Source organism: Canis lupus, chromosome 17 (genome assembly GCF_048164855.1).
Source record: "Canis lupus baileyi chromosome 17, mCanLup2.hap1, whole genome shotgun sequence".
Classification (NCBI taxonomy): domain Eukaryota; kingdom Metazoa; phylum Chordata; class Mammalia; order Carnivora; family Canidae; genus Canis; species Canis lupus.
In genome coordinates this window covers 26,871,583-26,894,025 of record NC_132854.1, presented here as the reverse complement: position 1 = coordinate 26,894,025, position 22,443 = coordinate 26,871,583, and the positions used below count along the sequence as shown (strand labels likewise).

The following is a 22,443-nucleotide window of genomic DNA, read 5'->3' as shown; positions in this document are numbered from 1 at the left end:
GGAACTCAGGGGAAAATAATATTCCATAAGGGAGAGAATGATCAAAAGCATTTATCGATGCTGAAGCAAAAGAAAGCAAAATAAAGATTGAATTGTGCCCATGGGATTTAGGAAAATCTAGGTTACTAACGAGTTTGGTTACAAAGCATCAACAGCCTAGACAAAACAGGAGTTAAATATAAAACATTTTTTTTTAATTGGCTATGTACTTGTGAAGTGTTAATTTAATCAATTTAAAGTTATGAAGAACTATTTGATAAATTTAACAATGTGGTAGACTACAATGAAAATTAAAAATTTGTTTTAGCTTCTAATTGGAATAGTGATTTGACATGAGTTACGTAGCATCCAAAAGGAAATATTCTTGAGTGAAACACAGTATTGTATTAATTTTTTTTGAAAAAGAAAAGTAATATTCAAAAATGACATAATGAAGTTTTAGATTATATTTCAATCAGGAAGGCACTCCTTTTGCCAAAAGGATTTTTGAAACAGCCCCTCACTGACAGTGCTCAGGGAATGCTGGTGATATAGAGGATTAAAAAAAGGCCTCAAAGCACACACATCATCAAGAAAACCATAAGAAAAAAGAAACAAAAAATCCAGATCCACTGTTAGGTATTATTTGTAATATGTATATGATAAAGCCCAGATGCTTAGAAACAATTTAACAAAAATCTATTAAAGCTATTTTAGAAAGAAGGTAGTGCAAGTATATATAGAAAATCAGAGAAAGATTCTGCATAAAAAAGTGACTAACTCAATGGTAAATAGCTGAGTCTTATGAAAAATCGTGGTGCTCCAATAGGACCCAGAAGAATGCTCCATGGTAGAAGATAACTCTGACTACTCATTGTAATCTGTTTAAGGATTTATGCCAGACTTCATTAGAGGGTAATGGTGGAAATATTATACTCTTGGTACCTGGTACCAGAATTTTTTATTGTGATATTTAACACTTTTGTTAAAACTAATTTATAAACTAACTTAGAAAAAGCTCATAATAGGGATCCCTGGGTGGCACAGCGGTTTGGCACCTGCCTTTGGTCCAGGGCGCGATCCTGGAGACCTGGGATCGAATCCCACGTTGGGCTCCCGGTGCGTGGAGCCTGCTTCTCCCTCTGCCTGTGTCTCTGCCTCTCTCTCTCTCTCTGTGTGACTATCATAAATAAATAAAAATTAAAAAAAAAATAAAAAGCTCATAATAAAAGAATCCCAAGCCCAAGCAGAGACATTAGGAAGATAATAGAAAGAAGGTAATAGAAAGGAGGCATATAATTTTATGGGGTTTTGCAAGTTTGCAAGTCAGAGAGCCATGGAGTAGCTTATGTGATATGATCCTTTAACAGTAATACATTAAAATTGACAGCTTTTTAATATATTTTACTTAGTGGGATTTTGTAGAAACTAGTAAGAGGGTTGAGTTTGGCTGTTAGGTAGTTAAGATGCAATTGAAATGGGCTGCTTGCAAATAGGTAAGGTAACACTCATGATCATAGGAAATAAGAAACCCTTTATTGACTGAAATCTTGTGGTTTTTCTCTATGTTCTCATAAGTCAAACTGGGAAGTCTGAGACAAATTTACCTAAATCCCAGATAGGTAGAATAGATTCTTCTGTCCAAGATTCCTTGTTCTATATTAATAAGAGGGAACAGAAGTTATAACCATAAAACTATTAGACAATCTTAATCTTATGACATATATTTATATTCAAAGATATTTTAATAATCTGTTAATTTCAATGTGTATTATCAAATCAGATTTAATATAATGCAGTATCTTAATATATAATTCTTATTTTTAAAAATAAACCCTTTATTAACTTTAAATATAAAGAATCATTTTGGGTTTTTTAATATAGAGATATATAAAATAATTTAAATAATAGTTGACTAATACAACCAAGATTGTAATATATACAATTACCAAAAACAGAGCAATGGCATTAGTTTATTCATAGCTAGTCTATATTTTACATATTTATTAATTGGAAATTGGATACCTATTTAAACATTTGATAAAATACTATATGAATAAATATATAAAGAATTTTTTTTCTATTTCCTCTCTGCAGAATCACTATTAGTATGACATTAGTAGAGAAAAAAGAATATGACATCTTGAGGAACACATCTGTAGCATCAGGCTATTCTAGATTCAAAAAACAGTACTATAGTGAGTTTTGAAAAAAGTATGGGAGGAGGAAACAAAAGAAAAACTAATGAGGAAGAATGTTGAGGAGTAAAATAATTATAGAATAATAGAAGCACAGCAATTGATGTCGGAGTACAATTATGGAGTTTTATAAGTCTGACCTTAATTCTCAGCTATTCTGAAATTAAATGAAAGAAAGTATTTAACTTTCCTTATTGGCAAAATTAATGTATTGGACAAATTGACCTTAAAGCACCCTTCTAACTTGAATTTCTTATGCTTCCAGGAATTGAAGTTAGTGACTATTAATTATCATCATAATAAAGGGAAATGTTAAATGATGACAAATATCAGAAACTACTTTGGCAATGTTTTGTGAACAAAGTGCATATCAATCCCTTGTGGTGCACTGAATAACATCGACCTCAAAAAACCCTTGAGAAATTATGTGACTCTGACCTGCAACTCATTATTTAATGCCTAGAACTATCATTTCATTTGTAAATACCCTATTGCCCCCAATGAATTATACATACCTTAGACAAAGATTACATTTTTCTTATGGCTTTATTTATTATCAAGAAATGTTTATTGATTAATTAATCATACATTTTTCTCATGAACTTGACTTTCTTTTTTCTCTTTCTATCTCTTTCTCAACAAATACAGACTCTAGATATCTAGATCTAGACATAGGTATTGAGAGAGAGGGAGGAGAGGGCAAGTCAAACTAATACCTAATGAGGGAAAATGGCCTTATGTTGGAAAAATGGAACATATTATTGTTACTACATTAGATACTAAAGGCAAATTGTTTTACTTAAACTCCAAAATACACTGTAAGATCGGCTTTTCATCCCCAATGTATTTAAGGAAAACATTACTTCTGAAGTTTAATTAATTGAATCAAAGTCCATTTTTTTCTGAAACAGACATTACATTATTTTAAATCTACTTCATAATTATTGCACCTATTTCAAAAATACATTTTTTTTTATTTTTTGCTACAAAGGGGCACCCTGTCTAAGGTTTCCTTAGTATTCCAATAAATACTTAAATGTACTCTATTTCACTACCATAAATAAAGCAAAACAGTTAAAATAGTCACTATTGTTATTGAGCAAAGGTGTATTAAGGGACAGACTGCCAAAAATTGGCTTTGGATTTGGAAATATATTTTTTTCCCTCTATGTATAGTTCTAAGAATAAGAGCCTCCCTATTGAGAGGAGTGATTATGAGAAGAAAACAATAGTTCAAACTCCTTATTACTGATAGACATTAATTTTGAAAGAACTTTACTTTTATGATGATTTACATAAAATTAGGAGTCAGAAAACAATATCTAATATTAAGTCAATCTAAATTTCAGAACAGGACAGGGTTGCCTAGATGGCTTAGTCGGTTAAGCATCAGGTTCTTGATTTTGGCTCCAGTCATGATCTCAGAGTCCTGAGATTGAGCCCTCTGTCAGGGTCTGTGCTCAGTACGGAATCTGCTTGAGATTCTCTTTCCGACCGCTGTACCCCTACGCCATGCACATGCTTTCTCTCTCTCTCAAATAAATAAATAAATCTTTAAAAAATAAATTTCAGAACAGGACAAATGAAAAGGAGTGTAGCCAAATGTCAAGGTTACATATTTGAAAACTACATTTTAATTCATAATTAAAAATAAAATTTCAGAAAAAATACCAATTTCAGTAGAATGTAAGAAAATAAGTTGTTTGAATATATAGTTAGGAATAAACAAAAATAAGAAAACTTCTTGAAGTTTCAATTAATATATTCATTCCAGGTATTTTTGCACATATATGGAGGATAACTGTGTTTACATTTTCCTCAGATCAAGGGGGTTGGATTATGGTCATGTTCTGTATAAAATATGTTAGGCAAGACTGTATTATGTTTTTTCCTTGCTGGGTAAGCATTTGTTATACAGTGAAAATGCAAACACAAGCAAGTTTTCTAATGCCACAAAGACCTGAATTGCAAAAACAAAGGTTAGCAGCAAATATTTCATATATCTAAAAACAAACAAAACAAAACAAAACAAAAAACACAGATTCAGTACTTGTGTCTTGAGTTTCTAAGTGCAGTTATTTACCAAAATTATGATTGTGACACCGCAGTAAAATTCTTTACAAGATTATTTCTAAAACCTTCAAAATTCCAATAAAATTTAGAATTCTTCATGTTGGGTATAAATATGTCACAATTCCTTGGCACATTTATTTAGCTCCAGATAAGCAAACAACTTTTAGTACCTAGAAAGATATTTAGCTAGAATATGTGAAATACTAATAAACTAATTGTATTATGGAGAATTATATTAATGTTTATCTTTATATACTTAAAATTTTATGATATTAGATTGTTGTCTATATCTTTATAAATTTTTGGTGTGATATAAATTTTCCTATTATATGAAACTATTAAAATTGCTAAATTAAAAAATTAAAATGTTAAATGAATAAAATAGTTATCCTAATGATTTTAAATTTCTTTCACATGCTAGCCTTAATATAAATCATACACACACATACAGAGAAAAAATGATTATAATCTGCACAGGTTAACATAGTGATAATGCCAAATAACTCAATGAAAAAGAGTCCTTTCTGTCTAAAAGTTAATTGGGAGCTTGTATTATATTTGAGAATTTAAAGATTACATTGAAGATAAGCAATATAAAATAGTTAAATGCAATTAAAATTCTAAGTGACTATGAAATCCACATAGGCCATAAGAAATATTTTTTCTTAGTGTAGCACAATCCGTTCCATTTTTGCTCCCAATACATTGCAATCACATACCCATCACATGGCACATGTTTGGGAAAAAGAGACAAAAACTATAAAAGATCAAAGGATTCCATTTTTTTTCCCTACCAATTTAATGATAGTTATTTTTCACTTTCCTTTTCTATCTTTTCTTGTGATTTCATACCGCCTTGTAATAAACATCAACCAGTTCAAAAATAAAGTAGTTATATGCTAGACATATTAGTATCAAAAGATATAGATTGGATTGTTCCTTTTCTCTAGCAATTAAGGTGCATATGTCATGCAGGGAGAAATAGCAAATTATTCCAAAATCTTAAAGTAGTGACCTTAATTAATAACTGGACTTAATTATTGAAGGCAGAGAGTAAGTTTACATAGTGTCTTAAATGTTTGTTAAAGGGAAAGAGAGAAAGAAAAACAGTGAATAATTACTATCTCATACACTGATACATGATTTCCTTGGATTTCAAATGTTGGAGAGTAAATTTATGGTTTTATTCAGATCATTATCTCATACACTGATACATGATTTCCTTGGATTTCAAATGTTGGAGAGTAAATTTATGGTTTTATTCAGATCATTAGTTCCAATCATTCTCTTCCAAGATTTAAGAAAGTAGTGTATTCCTATATCTTTATAATGAACAAGAAAATAGTAGTATCTTTCTATTTTTATTTTAAACTTTAAAAATATAATAGTTATTAACCTCTGATTAGTGAGAATTCTGTTTTTACATATCAATTTTTTGTGCATATTAAATAGAAGTGTATTTAACAGAAAAAAATTATTATCATTGGAAGATAAATCTTTCTAAATGAAAAAAAAACTTGAAATATACATTTGTATAGGTTATTTCACTCTCTTTGTAGGCAGATGACAATCCATGAATTGAGGAAGAAAATATTGGGTGATCTCAATCTGTACTTTGGAGATGATAATACATGTATTATTCATAAGAATGGTGACCTTAGATTGTAATTATATGTAATACTATTTTTCACTCTAATTTTCTGAACAAATTCTAAGACTGAAAATATATAATCATTTTCCTTGAAACCGGTTTCTATAAAGACTATTCTCTACAAAATAAAATTTACTTGTGTCTTTAAATGTAGTTTATAAACATATATGTATTATAAAATTAAGAGAATAAATAAAAACCCAATTTTGGGCTTGTAACTTTAGTTAATTTGAGAAAATTCAATTGGTCTAATAAAGTGATTAATTTATTCCTCATAATATTAATATAAATCAGACAATATCTTCTAATTATGCTTTAAATTTATTTAAACCATTTAGGGCAGTTTTTATTATTATGAAATAGAGTTAATATGAAATTGATAGTTTCACCATGGATATCCTGCTATCTCTGAAAAACTCTTATTTGATTGTTTCTGTTGATTCATAGTAAGACTTTGCTTCCCGATTAAACAGCAATTGCTTCCCGATTACAACAGAGCTATTATTTTTATTTTCCATTAACAAGGAACTGTCAACAATATATAAATTAATGCTGTATGAAGTATACTCATTAATTCTTCATCTGAAATTTAAATCTTTAAATACAATTATCAGTCACATTAATTACATGGGGAGGAATATTCAGAAATCAAGTCATTCCTAAATATGCTAGTTTGGGCATTTTCCTAATACTTATGTACAAAATTCATGATTACTGGGAAGTTTTTTTTTTTCCCCCCACCCATCTTTATTGACAATATAATTGTAGTTGATTTTCTGGTGGATTTTTTTTTTTTTTTAATTTATGATAGTCACACAAAGAGAGAGAGAGAGGCAGAGACATAGGCAGAGGGAGAAGCAGCCTCCATGCACCGGGAGCCCGACATGGGACTCGATCCCCGGTCCCCAGGATCGCACCCTGGGCCAAAGGCAGGCGCCAAAATGCTGTGCCACCCAGGGATCCTGATTTTCTGGTGGATTTAACCCATACTTCAAAATCTTGATAGTCTAGGGAACTATGGAATAGTCCTTAATTTTAAAAAATCTGAACATAATCACATAAAGTATTTCTATTAGATTGTGATTGTTTGGACTATTTTCCAAATACAGAGATGCTAAGAAAGAAACCTGGAAATCAAGTGGAAAATGCCTTTGATTCCTTCTTTAATATATCAACAAAATGTCCCACTTCTCCCTTGTCCTTCCGTTCTTCCTTACCTTGCTTTTTCTCCCCCTCTCTTCTTTGTCCTCACCTTCCTCCTCCTCTTCCTCTCTCTTTGCTCCTCTTCTTCCTCTTAACTTTTCCACTCCCCTGCCTTCTTTTTCTTCCATTAGTGTCTTTTTCCTATCAGTATAGATCACAGTTTCTAAATTTCAGCGCTAGTAAAATTTTGGATTATATAGTTATTTTTGTGTGGGGGGCTGTCCTAGGCATTATAAAATGTCTAGCAGCATTTTTGGTGTCTGTTCACTAGGTTCCAGGAGCAAATGTCCTGTAGGGACAACAAAACAAAACAAACTTCAGATATTGCCACTGATATATATATATATGCTTAAATTAGCCCCAGCTTTATTGTGAGTTCTTGGTAGAATATTTTGTAATTTTTTCTGAATACTTTGTACTTCTACATGGATTTATGATTTTAAGATGTTAACTAACCACTAAATGCAAGGACACGTGCTAGATTCCTTGTGTTAAAAATTATTTCTTGGATGATCCTTTAGCTTTAAAATTGTTAGGGCATTTTGAAAACTGTAGAGAATATATAAGGAAGAGTATTATTTAATAAACACAGAAATTAAAAACTTTACTCATCTCTACTGAACAGCAATTTAGCCTTTTTTGAGCTGCCCTTTAAACAATTTTAGTTGTATATATAATCAACATCCCAAACTCCTTAATATCTTGAAATTAGGCATAACTCTCTTCTCTTCTCTACCACATCTTTGTTTTTCTTCTTGTATCAGTTAAGTAACTGACACTATTTCTAGAAATCTTTGATATTATAATGATCTTTTGAATTGGTTCTTTCTTTTGGATTCTAAAACATACTGGTAGATAAGATTTTTTTTTTCTTTGTAAAAACTTCGTATTTCTTGAGTTCAATCCCTCATCTACCTGAACTGCTTCACTGAATTAATTTTTGTACTCTTCAGTTTTCTGGAACACAGAAGCAAAAAGTAATATTGTTGACATAAAATCGTCAAAAGGTAAGTATAGACAGATGCCTGCAAAGGATCTATATAATGTTCCAGAAAGAAAGAAAAAAAGAGCTTTTCAGGAAGAATTGAGACAGTAGGTAATAATGCCATGCCAGGTCATTTATACATTGAGAATGGGACATTATGTGATACTCTGTACCAAACTTTCAGAAGGAATATTCTTCCCAAATATAGCATGATATTTTCAGCTAAGAATATATGGAGTTAGACTTAAACCTCTCCCTATAAATTAAAAAAAAAGCTAAATTCCTTATTTTCTCTAGGATACTCTTTAAGTCATTTGCAAGATCATAATGGCTACAAGGTTTTTATTCTTTCTCTTCCCTAATTCTGATAACAAGTGAGAATATAAAATTCTGATTTAATTTCTACCTATTCTTAGATAAAACCTAGCCAAGACAAAGATTGAGAGAAAAACAAGAAGAAAAAGAAGGAGAAAAAAAAGAAAGAGAGAAGACAGAAAAAGAAAGAAAGAAAGAAAGAAAGAAAGAAAGAAAGAAAGAAAGAAAGAAAGAAAAAAGAAAGAAAGAAAGAAAGAAAGAAGAAAGAAAGAAAGAAAGAAAGAAAGAAAGAAAGAAAGAAAGAAAGAAAGAAAGAAAGAAAGAAAGAAAGAAAGAAAGAAAGAAAGAAAGAAAGAAAGAAAGAAAGAAAGAAAGAAAGAAAGAAAGAAAGAAAAATGAAACCGACCTTGGGCAACAAAACTGTTTTTGGTAACAGCAACAATAGCTGGAAGGAAAACTCATGAGGAACAGGGCAAAACTCTTCTAATACTAGTGAATTGAGAGGGTTACAAAGAGACTGTTAAAGAGGGAAAAAAATAAAACTTTCCAGTGATGCTTTTCCACAGCATCGAAAGACATATAACAAGCAGGAGGCCAAAGCAGGAAAAAAAAAAAAAAAAAAGGAAAAAAAGGCCTATTGATAGATATATAAGAAAAACTACCCTAAAGCATTGAAGAAATAACTGTCTTTGAACTGGATTTATTGTTCAGAGTAGGACAGGAACATAGAAATTGTATGATTCATATCTTCAAAAAGATTAAAAAGAAAAGTTTCTTCTGAGAAAGTAGAACTAGCCTTCAAAGGGAAGGATCCATCTGCAATAAAAACTATTAAATACTATTTAAAAAGCAAAGTTGCCAAATTAAAAGTTGAGATATGCTCATTACAAAAAGATATCTTGAATCAAGTCAAGCAGAAACATAAAACCGAAAGCAAAAATACAACCACAAGCAAATATGCAACAGCATAAACACAACTATTCATAAACATACATCATGTATAAACACATCTATACACAATATAAATACCAGAAAATAAATTTATTATATTATATATTATATTATATTAATTATATTATATTATATTATATTATATTATATTATATTATATTATATATAGATACCAGAAAAAATTACCCAAGGAGAAATTTAATAATCTCTGATATTTATCTCAAATCAAAATGCATTAAAATTAAAAATGGAAGCATAGGTATAAAATTTGATTTAAAAAAAATAACCCCTTGGGAGTAACCTAAAATTCTCTAACATTTAGGAGAAAGAAAATGTCAAATGTACATTTATGGCTTACTGATTTTAAATATTAAAAAAGTCTGAGGGCACAAGGATGGCTCGGTCTCACGCTAATTCCAAGGAGAAAGAATGAGATCTGCATGAATTCATAGATTCATGGTTTCAAAGTCGCAGTTAAATCTAGCTAAACTCAGGCAGCCCGAATGGCTCAGCAGCCCAGGGTGTGATCCTGGAGACCTGGGATCGAGTCCAGGATCCCAGGAGCCTGCTTCTCCCTCTGCCTGTGTCTCTGCCTGCCTCTCTCTCTCTCTGTGTCTCTCATAAATGTATACATAAAATCTTAAAAGAAAAAAAAATCTAGCTAAATTCACAATCTGCGACATGATTATCATACCCCAGGGGTTTCTTTCTTTCACATCCACACACGTAGACATACCCATCAGAAGGTACATACCCCATGTTTGTCCCAGTTGGGTAGAGTTAACACAAAGATCTTCTCCATTTGAGCTCAGGTAGTGATCTGAGGGTTGTGAGATCCAGGCCTGCCTGGGGTTCCATGTTCCGTGGGGAGTCTACTTGAGAGTGCCCTCACTATCTCTCTCAAGAAAATAAATAAAATCTTAAAAAAAAAAAAAGGTCTTATACACAGAACAGTTAACCCTTTCATGTGTCAAGATATTTTGATCCTGTAATCCTTTTTGTGTAAGATTTAAAATCACTTTCCTAAACAGTACTTCTAGGATTTACTCCTGGAGATAATATACTAAGCCACACATGAGACAATTTTCCTAATTACTCATCCCTGACCACAGCTTTATTTATTCTCCTCTTTTTGAAAAGCAGGTTGTGATGATAAAATGTAGATCTCTTTCTGATAAGACTGCATGAAAGCCAAACCCCATCATAGCTATTGTTTGTTCAAATATCATAGCTATTATTTGCTCAAATATCTTGATTCTATTATTCTTATGGTATTTGATGCATTATGAAATTAAATTATTGATACAATATGCACAATTCCCAGGATTCCTAATACCAATCCTGTCCTGAAATCATGGAGAAGAGGGGGTGCAATAAGAGGAGGAGAGGGATGGCTGAAGAAAGATACACCGTTTGTCATTAATAAGTGGAAGCAAGCTGCTAATGCACTCAGAGACCTATTTCCCATTTTCAATGTATTTGTTACTATAAACACTTTTTTCCAGATAACATCTTGCCACACACATGAAAGAGTGTCTCAACTTCTTATGTGTGTGGGTGTATTTTGCTCTGTATCTGATGATTCCACAACTACTTTCTCTGGCTATTATCTCTGCCAGCACTCCATTGTGGACTCTTGTTTTCCTGTGCAGTCTGAGATTTTTTTATTGTTGACCATGTATGATCAAACTTTTCCTGTGACGATTCTTGGAAGAAGTCCTCTAGAGGGAATTTTGTTTGGTTAACTAGGTACCTGGATTACTAACAACCAAGGACTATTTTAAAGTAATTTCTTGCCTCCAGGATTGTTAGATCTGAGGTTATTTTTATATTTGGGTAGCAAACTCGCATGCTGCTTGTAGTTGTAAAATTTCTAAGGTTTGTTTTGTTGGTTTTCCCCTACTTTCCAACCACTCACTGCTTGAGACAGGTGATTTCTCTTTTTTATTAAAGATTTTATTTATTTATTTATCTGACAGGGAGAGAGAGAGAGAGAGAACATGTGCATACAGACAAGTAGGGGAAACAGTAGGCAGAGGGAGAGGGAGAAGCAGACTACCGACTAAGCTGGGAGTCTGCCACAGGGCTGAATCCTATGACTCTGGGATCATGACCTGAGCCCAGCAGATGCTTAACTGACTGAGCCACCCAGGCACCTGAGACAGGTGATTGATTTCTCATGTATCTCCCTGTGGATTTGATTTTACTCTGGTTTATTTTTTTTAACTAAAGATGTAGGTTTTGGATTTCGCAACTTTATCTTTTCACTTCCATATGGGAAGGTGTTTAAAAAAAAAAAAAAAAGTCTACTCAAATTGCTAAAAGATTTTCAGTTATCCATAAATATACCTGGAGTTTCTGAGATGCTTACTTTTTTAGATTCCAATTTTTGCATACTTGATGTCTTTATTTCTCTGATTGATTTCCTTTTTAGTGATATAAAGTCATTTTCCTATATATTTAATATTTTGCCATACAACATGTAATTCAGCCTGTCTTGTTCATTGTGCTTATGCAATAGGACATCCTTCATGTTTATAGAATGGGTGGGACATTGTCCTACTTATTTATCAAAAATTCAATTGATTTATTAGCAAAATGTCGATGCCTCAATTTTAATTTTTTTAAGAATTTATATATTTAGGGGTGCCTGGATGGCTCAGTCATTGAGCATCTGCCTTTGGCTCAGGTCTTGATCCTCAGGTCCTGGGATCAAGTCTCGCATTGGGCTCCCTGCAGGGAGTCTGCTTCTCCCTCTGCCTATGTCTCTGCCTCTCTCTCCATTACTTTCATGAATAAATAAGATTTTTAAAAAGGATTTTATGTATTTATTTGAAAGAGTGAGAGAGAGCATGAGCAGGGAGAGGAGGAAAAAGCAGACAAGGGGTTCAATCCCAGGATCCTGGGATCATGACCTGAGCCCAAGGCAAACACTCAACTGACTGAGCCACCCAGGTGCCCCTTATTTTTAAATTTTTCAGTATTCAATATTCAAATATTTTATTTCAATTCAATGCATTTGGATCCATGAAAGTTAATATATCAGACTTTAATGTCTGTAACTATAGTATCCTTTTCCCTCTTGCCACATATAAATGTATTTGTTTTTTTTTAATATATATAAGTATGAATATTAGCTCTAACACAGAACTAATTAAATGCAGCCATATTGAGTGCTTCTAATCCCTTTTCATTTCAAGACACTTTAGAAAAAATTGAAATTGATTTTGGCAGAGAAAGGAACCAATATTGAGGAAAAAGCTCACTTTTCACATAATTTTTACACTTGAAAACATGAAATGATAGCCATTTGTGTTTGTCTTAAAACCAATATTAAGAACACACAAGTGTGTGTGATGCTTCAAACATGGGGAGAATATATAGAGAAAATCAAAAATCATAAGAAATTTCGTTCATGGTGTGGTAGTATGAGCAACTAATTTATTCTAAATAAGAAAGCTATAGCTAATCCTATATAATCTACTAAAGGTAGATATTTTTGACAAATCACAGAGGTATATTTATAGTAAAGAAATAAACTTAATAAGCAAATCCTTATAACTTAGTTTAAGAAATAAAATATCACCAGGACATTTGTGACTTTTCTCAGTTATACCCCATCTTTTTGCCTAAATGTAGGTGTAATCACAATTCTTGTGTTTTAATAACTTGATTTTTACCAATATTTTGTATTGGAGGAAAATATGATATTACATGAATTTTTGTTGCTCCCTATATGCTGCTTCCACTTATCTCTTCTCCACATGAGAGATACTATTAATGATCCCTTCCTTCCTTCCTTCCTTCCTTCCTTCCTTCCTTTCTTTCTTTCTTTCTTTCTTTCTTTCTTTCTTTCTTTCTTTCTTTCTTTTTCTTTCTTTTTTTCTTTCTTCTTTCTTTTCTTTTCTTTCTTTCTTTCTTTCTTTCTTTCTTTCTTTCTTTCTTTCTTCTCTCTCTCTCTGTCTTTCTTTTTCTTTCTTTCTCTTTCTTTCTTTCTTTCTTTCTTTCTTTCTTTCTTTCTTTCTTTCTTTCTTCTCTTTCTTCCTTTCTTCTTCCTTTCTTCTTTTCTTTTAAGATTTTATTTATTTGAGATAGTGAGTGAGCTAGAGAGAGCAAGAGAGAGAGTTCAACATGGAAAAGGAGAAGCAGCTCCCCGCTGAGTGGGGAACACAATATGGGGCTTGATCCCAGGAGCCTGGCATTGTGACCTGAACAGAAGGCAGATGTCTCACTGACTAAGCCACCCATGCACTCCCATCAACCTTATTTTCTTTATAGGTATATGACATGTTTGTGAATCCTATGTTTCTCATCTTGATATGAAATAATATTTAGTGTTTTTAAAAAATATTTTATTTATTTATTCATGAGAGACGAGAGAGAGAGGCAGAGACATAAGCAGAGAAACAGGCTCCCTATGGGGAGCCGGACTTGGACTCCATCCCAGGACTCCAGGATCATACCCTGAGCAGAAGATAGATGCTCAACCACTGAGTCACCCAGGCATCCCTTTCTTTATGATTTACTTATCTTGTACTCAGCTTTTTTTGGACTCATTTTGCTTGATGAGCATACATTGCTACATGATAGTTATAATGTGAATACATATGTTCTAGTCTTGATGGACAATTGGGTCAATATTTGCCATAAACATTCTAATAAATGTCTCTTGGTCAAAGTGTAAAATGATTCATCTATACTGTATACCAAATAGTGGAATTGTTAGTCATGTATCTTCAATGTGACTAGATAATGACAAATGGTTTTATGAAATGGTTGTAATTATTTAAATTTGAACTGCCAATAAATTAATGGAATTGTTACTCCACTTCTTGAGCAAGACTTGGTGGCATCAAACTTAAGATCTAATAAAATTGTGAGTATGAAGTGATAATAGCTGAGTATATTATTTGCAATTTACCTGATTGCTAATGTAGTTTGTAATTTTTTCTTATAGGTATTAGCCATTTCCGTAGATATTTCTTCCTATTTAAATGTCTTTTTCAGGGCACCTGTGCATGCACACACACACACACACACTCACACACACACCCTACACCTAAACTTTTTATGTTTTCCATGTCTTATTGGTTGGACCAGGGGCTAACTAGTAAACAATTTTCCATGTAAAGCAAAGAATCATGTCTCAGAGAGTTTTTTAAATGACTTCAGCAGTGCCCATAAGATAGTAAGTTGAACAGTTCAAACTCACTTTCGAAGTTTATAACCTTCAAAATTAGTCTTTTCTTCCCAAATCCAAGCTAATTTGTGAGGTGATGGAAATGTGATGTTTTTATTAAATATATTTCTCCATTCAAATTCTTTGTGGTTTAAATGCTCATTTGTTTTAAAAGTTAAAGAATCAACCAACTCCAACAGATACGGCTCATGGACTATACACTATAAGTGGTATATATGAAGTTTCACCAAGAGTCCAAATAATTTATTGAATAAACTTTTTTTTCCCTGCTGAACTAACTTAAACATCAGCATTACTATAACTCAAGTTAAAAAAATTGAGAGAGATAAAGATTGCTAACTAGACAGAGAAAGTCAGAGAGCCAGGGAACCAGAGAGGGAAAGGAAGAGGAGAAGAAATCAACTGGTGGTAAAACATTAAGTGCTAATAGTCTAAATCTCCTTCACCGTCAGTGGCAACTATTTTGCTATTCACTAATTGTTTTGAAGGGCTTTATCCAAATAATTAGTTGATATTTTTTAAGTTACTCAGAGTGATTTTGTTGCCAAAAGTGAGGTTGCTTACAAAACAGAAAACAAAAAACAACAACAACAACAACAACAAAAAACAAAAACAAAAACAAACAAAAAAACTATATGACCTGTATGTTAGGCATGGTGTTGATTCAATGGAAGCAGGATGTTATTTTTTTCTACAATAAGAGGAGGACAGGAGGGGAAAATATGAAGTACAGAAATAAATATGATAACTTCAAAATAATTATAAAACACTATAGGGGATTTAACTAATGAGTCTGTAATTACTAGACCATAGCATTTTAATTAAGGTTCTAATTTGGAAATACAGTTGCTTATTCACAGGGGTCTTTAAATTTTCTTCTTATTATAATTTAATTAATTAACCCAAAGTAACACTTAAGATTCTTTTAGAAAATTAGCCTAATAATTTGAAGGAAAATAATGTAATTGATAGTATCAAAGGTTAACATGAAATTACCATAAAAAGTACAAATGTAGAATTCTAGTGGTTGAAATATATCCAATTACTATGCACTAAGTATGAACTATCATTTGAAAAGGAATGTTATGTGCTTAATTGAGTTAAAAATAACTTCACCATGGGCACCAGGTGGCTCAGGGGTGAGCGTCTGCCTTTGGTTCAGGTCATGATCCTGGGATCCTGGGATCGAGTCCTTCATCGGGCTCCCCAGAGGAAGCCTGATTTTCCCTCCGCCTATGTCTCTGCCTATCTCTCTGTGTGTCTCTCATGAATAAAAAATAATAATAATAATTAAATTTAAAAAACACCATATTTTTACTTTTTTATTAAACTGTTCGAATAGGTGTTCTTTTAATCTCTCTCATTTATTTTCACAAAATATTTTTAGATTATTATTATCCACTTTGATAGATACTTCGGAGAGATCAGATTTTGAAAAAGCATAAACTTATTCTGTTTGCATGTTTACTAAATTCAAATAATTTTTGTATACTCTTCATTTGTTCATATATCCATAGAGCACATGCAAATTTAAGAACACAATAATAATGCTAACAATTCAGTGTTCATGAAGAATTGACTATACATTAGATTTTTTTCTGACATATTAAAGATCTAAGAGAAATTTAGTAGATAGTGGGAGCAGGGAAACTGACAGATGGACAGAGGAAGATAAATTATTTGAATCTCAATGAAGTAGGATGTACTCTTACCCACAATAAAGGCAAGGGCTAATAAAGGCAAGTCTTCATCATTCCATTTTACCCTTGGCCAACTATTCAGGACTATCATAGATATAAATTCTTGGCTACGTAGACAAGATCTAGTTTACACGTTTTTTTGATTTTTTTTTAGATTTTAGTTACTTATTCATGAGAGACAGAGAGGCAGAGACACAGGCAGAGAGAGAAGCAGACTCCATGCAGAGAGTCTGATGTGGGACTCGATCCTAGGACTCCAGGATCATGCCCTGGGCCAAAGGCAGGCGCATTACCACTAAGCTACCTAGGCATCCCTAGGTTACCTGTTAAACATAATTTAGTTTATTCACCTGCTTTAAACATAGATGATTTGAAATGCCAATCACATGTTTAGCTAGTTAAATGAAGTAGAGATCTATATCAAATGCATTCACTTTTAATTTGTTTAAAAACATTATGCTCGATTTATTTATTTATTTATTTATTTATTTATTTATTTATTTATTTTTATGATAGGCACGCAGTGAGAGAGAGAGAGGCAGAGACACAGGCAGAGGGAGAAGCAGGCTCCATGCACCGGGAGCCCGACATGGGACTCGATCCCGGATATCCAGGACCGTGCCCCGGGCCAAAGGCAAGCGCCAAACCGCTGCGCCACCCAGGGATCCCTTGATTTATTTTTAATACCTATTAATCACTTATCAGTTGCACAACATTGTTTATAACTCAGACTCATTTCAAAATTTATTTCACAGGAAAAAACTTAAAATCAACTGAAATTACACTCATAATATTGCATTTCCAATGATTTTTACTTTTCCACATCTGGAGAGGTACAGATTAAAACTGATAGCTCAATGCATAATAAAGTGGTTTATTAACCAAAATCTCAAGAATATATAATGAATTTTGACTTCATGTATGGTTTCAAGTCTCCTTTTGAATAGAGTTTAAAAATGTCAGAGAGAGTAATGTAGGAAAAAAACATTAAGAATTAATCTCTATAATGTTAGATAAGTTGGCTAAAAAGAGGGTAGCCCGGGTGGCTCAGCAGTTTAGCGCTGCCTTCAGTCCAGGGCCTGATCCTGGAGACCCGGGATGAGTCCCACCTCAGGCTCCCTATGTGGAGCCTGCTTCTCCCTCTGCCCGTGTCTCTGCCTTTCTCTCTCTCTGTCTGTCTCATGAATAAATAAACAAAATATTTTTAAAAAGTTGGCTAAAAAGAAATATGTATGTGTTTATATATACACAATATTTTGGATTTATACTCAATTTTCTTTCTTCCTTCTTTGTTGAGCGAAAGGATATGGCATAAAAATAGAAACTATCCAGTCAAAATCCAAAAAGATATGAATCATTTCAGGTATATTCATATGGCCCTCTCAGTAATTAAGCTTTTGGGTAGATTAATGTTCTTTATATTTTTGAAATCTTTGAGTTATATGAAAAAAATAAGTATAAATAGTAAAATCTTTACTGATAAATTGATATATTTGTATAGCATGATAATTGGGCCCCCCAGGGAGATAGTTGATACAAATACTTCTTCTGGGGGGGGTGAAATTTATAGGTAATATGATAATGCTGAATGCATATTCTGTGAAGATTACCCTTCTCTGAAATACACCCCAAATATCATGCAAAATTCTCCCAATTAGAATTTCATAGGATTTGACAAGCCAGTATGAATCCCCTACCCACCCAAACACAGAGCAGTGCCATCAACACTCCAATTTGAGGTCTTCTGTAAGTCCAGACCAGGTTCAGTTAAGAGTTGGGAGGCTTTCAGTTTAGGAACCTGGGCTCTTGGATTAATGCGGTATATTTATCAGTAATCCAGTTACAGAAAGCACAAGTGGGTAGTTTGTATGGAGAAATGGGGTGGTGGGACACCTGGGTGGCTCAGCAGTTGAGCGTCTGCCTTCGGATCAGGGAGTGAGCCCAGAGTTCCAGGATGGAGTCCCACATCGGGCTTCCCAGAGGAAGCCTGCTTCTCCCTCTGCCTCTGTCTCTGCCTCTCATAAATAAATAAATAAAGTAAATCTTAAAAAAAAAAAAAAAAGAAGTGGGGTGGTGAAGAGGTGAAATACCATTTTTAAGCACTTTGTACTTAAAGTCAAGTAATTACATTCTCTACTGCAAGATATGTTTGAATAGTCTGAATGTTTATGAGATATCAGATCTAGAGGAATTCATACACAAGGAGAAGGAAATAAAGGCATATAAGTAATTATAAAATGATAAATATGAATATTAAAATAAATTTATAAAATAAATTAAATGAATATAAATAAATTTGCTGGCCAGCAAAGCTCTAGTAAGTGTTTTCGGAAACATTCATTGATTCCCAGGTCATAGAATCCTCTCTATTGGCACTCCTTCTACACCACAATAATGGATTATTTTCAGGTCATTCTGAGACATTTCTTCATCAATCTAATCAATTAATAATTATTGAGGACCTATCATATATAAAGAACTGTTCTAAGTTCTGGAGTGACAGCAATGAAAAACAGATTAAAAGTTGTTTTCCCCATGGAACTTATTTCTAGTGGGGGCTGTTACGAAAAAAATATTAATCTGGATATGAAATGGAGAAGATCTTTGTAATAACTACACTCAACTGGGACAAGGATGGGCTTATGTACCTTCTGAAGGGTATGTCTCTGTGTGTGGATGTGAAAGAGAGAAACCCCTGGGTATAAGAATCATGTCACAGATTGTGAGTTTAGCTAGATTTAACTGAGTCTATGAAACCACAAATCTATGAATTCATGTGGATCTCATTCTTTCTCCTTGGCATTAGGGAGAGACCTGAACTGAGTAGTACATATCATTTAGGATAAAAGAAAATCTAAAAGCAACAGTGTTGTTTTTAGAAATCCTTCCAGCAGGAAGTCCAGTACTTCTGAATTAAAAACAAAACAACAACACTACACATATAGAAAGAAACATCCTGTTTTTTATATGTTATTTGAAAATGTTTTAGAAGAGGATGCCCATTTTATCAGGTGCCCTAGAGGCACCTGAGCACCTCAGAAATGACAACTGAACATCTCAGCAAATATGGCTCAGAACATAGTAAGAAGAGTAGTGTCACACCAGTAAGGACTGGGGATTTCCAAGGATCTGAATGCCAAATTCAGTAAAGGGATTAAGGACTCTCAACTCTTCCTCTAATGTTATTTGGCTTCCAAAAGTGGTTTCTATTCTACTCACATATTTCACCTGTCACTTCTCTTGTATTTAGCATTATATTGAGCAACATCAATGTTTGTTAATTTCCATTTTTACTCTATTATATAATAATAGGAAGCAGAGAATATATAATTTTCCATAAGCACCTAATTTATCCAAAGCAATCCAGAGGTTCATTTCAAGCTCTACGAAAATACCAACAGCATTTTTCAAAAAACTAGAACAAGTCATCTTAAAATTTATATGGAACCACAGAAGACCCCAAATAGCCAAAAAAATCATGAGGAAGAAGAATGAAACTAGAAGTATCACAATCCCAGTATATTTCAAGATATACTACAAAGCTATAATAATAAAAAATATGGTACTGGCACAAAAATAGACATATACATCAATGGAATACATTAGAGAATCTGGAAATACACTCATGCTTATATGTCAGTTAATCTATGACAAAAAGGCAAGAATATACAATTGGGAAAAGATTGCCTCTTCAATGAATGGTGCTGGGTAAACTAGATTGCTATGATGAATTGGCTTTCTATGATAGAAATCTTATTTTATACCTAGCTATAAGCTACTATATGATTATATATGACAGATAAACTTACTTTGACCGAGTTTATGTAGCTCCTGATTCAGCAGTATTTTGTAGAGTATTAAAAAGAAAGCTGAAAAAAGTAGTCTGATTTTTCAAGTGTTTGTGTTTAGCAATGAGAAAAAAATAAAATTGACATGACTTCATAGCTCAGACCAGATTTACTTTGTTTTTATGCACATACCATGCACATCAGTGAAATATATTTACATAGTATGTTTATGGGTATTTAAAAAGTATGTTTATGCGTATTTAAAATTTTCCTTGACTATATTTTAATGTTTAGATTAATCAATGGGCAAGTACAAAAAGAATATATCTCTTAAATATACATTATCTGTTTATCTACTCCAAAGAAAATTCAAAAACCTTTACTTGATGTGACTATTGTATTGGGCAGGGAATAAATTCACAAATGGAGATTTCAGAACTGAAATTGGTATGAAGTTCAGAGATATGGCCTTACAGGAAGACTTATAATGTAGAAATGAGAACGTTGCTTACAATTTATAATGATTAGTTATTATAATGGAAGGTGCCCAGAGGAAGGGGGAAGGATAAATGTTATTATTTTATATCATTTTAGGAAATGACTAAAGTTTCCTTTATGATTATCAGAGGCATTTAAAAGAAATGTTTTTCTTATATTCATGAATTAAGCTAGATTAAGTTTTCTTATGTGGCTTACCTAGATTTTGTCTGTTGAGGGGATTTTTCAGGACTAGGCTCCATTTTATTTTATTTTATCAATATAAATATATCTTCTCATAATAATTTCAAGTAAAAATTCTAATATCATTTATATCTCAACTTAGTACTTTACTTTATAATGTCCCATAATTGCTTATATTACAACCATTACTCTTCTGCCAAACATTTTATTTTATCTATTTTTTCATTGTAAGTTATGGCATGAATAACTTGGGAGTTTTTACTAATATTACTAATGTATTGCAATAACTTTAAGTCAATATTTTTTCAAGGTATTAGCATTTTAGCACTCAGAACAAAATGGCTTTCCTGAAATCAGTCAAAAAGCAAACCTCTAATTTTCATGGTAAAAATAGAACATCTAGATCAGTTACAATTTGCTCCCATTTTCCCATATTGGTCCACAAGAAAAATAAATGTGTTAGTACCTCTCCTGACATTTAAAGGAAATAGGTATATTCTACAGAGTACTTTACCTTTCCAATCAGCTTTCCTCTATAGACTTCCTGCTTTCATCAGATTAGTCAGCAGTGGTCTTCTGATGAGGAATTGAAGAGAGCAGTTTTCTTTTATTCAAACCCATCAGGAAGAGAATGCGTTTAGGTAGCAGTTCTTAGGCACAAGTAGCTCACTGCAGGTGATCATAAAAAGGTTCATTATTATTATTTGATATAGTAATTTGGCAAGCTGGGCTCATGCACTTTCTTGCAAGACCATTTTGATGTCTTATAAAAGGTGAAAAAACTTCTTTCAGGAGCCAGGGCACCATTTTATGCTTAAAAATAAAAGCTAGCATCTTGAAAAATTAAAATTAGATTATACCTCTGTGCATTAAGTGAATAATTTTAACAGAGAAGAAAGGACATATTGACTCTAAAATTATCTGCAACTAATATACAGCATAAAAGAGAATAACCATGTTGCCCTTCACAATTCTACTTTATTTTAGTAGTAGTAAAAGATAATTTTAAGCAGATGGTCTTTAATGTGCAGCCTGATGCTGATAGATGCATAGTGCACATGCATTTTGAAGGAGTAGAATAATACAGGTAATTCCACTTTTAAATTATTTTGTTTTACTTCTCATTTTTCTGATAATTTTGTAATAATTTTGGGTACATTTACCAAACAGCTTTTTAACATACCTTTTATTTTTTTTCTGAGTTTATCTAGCCATCAAAGAATGTGTCCTCCAGGTATATGGAACCATAAAATAAATTAAAATAAGAGAAATAAAATAAAATACTTCTAGGCATTTAACCTCCTCCTTAGTGTTCTACAGTCTTAGGATTAGTGAAGACAGAGGTTCTAAATAGGAAGGAAGAGAACCTAGGGTGCTTAGTGACTGTGGTAGCTCTTGTCCCAAGATGGACCCTAATGAACTATATAACCCCTGGTATTCATCTCCTTTTGTGGTCTTTTGCCACAGTGAGTTGGTCGGCCGGAGACTCATTTAAGTCACAGAAAGAACAGAAGTAACATAGTGCCAACTTTGGGACTAAATCGTAAGAAGACATAACAAGCAGCTTTTGCATTTTTGGGAGCTACAGAATAAGAAGACTTTTTTTTTGTTTTAGACACGTGGATAGAGTGTGTGGAGAAGCCAAATGGAGAAGAAGATGCCCTGAGACTAGGTAGAAAGAGATCTCGCCATTTCAACATCCCAGGTGACCCTAAATCT

General features: G+C 32.7%; 1 long non-coding RNA gene across 24 annotated transcripts in view; it reads right to left on the bottom strand.

Annotated features, from left to right (window-relative positions):
- The window catches only part of LOC140607968 (uncharacterized), a 415,966-nt gene that overhangs the window by 234,621 nt on the left and 158,902 nt on the right, over nucleotides 1-22,443 (bottom strand). For 22 of the 24 annotated variants that reach the window (XR_012009889.1, XR_012009896.1, XR_012009894.1 and 19 more), the window contains one exon: nucleotides 21,239-21,393. This is a non-coding gene — a long non-coding RNA (uncharacterized lncRNA). Of the gene's footprint in view, nucleotides 1-337; nucleotides 1,160-1,586; nucleotides 1,636-7,118; nucleotides 7,246-21,238; nucleotides 21,394-22,443 lie in introns of those variants that run through there. The other 2 variants (XR_012009903.1, XR_012009909.1) reach the window with 2 other exon arrangements.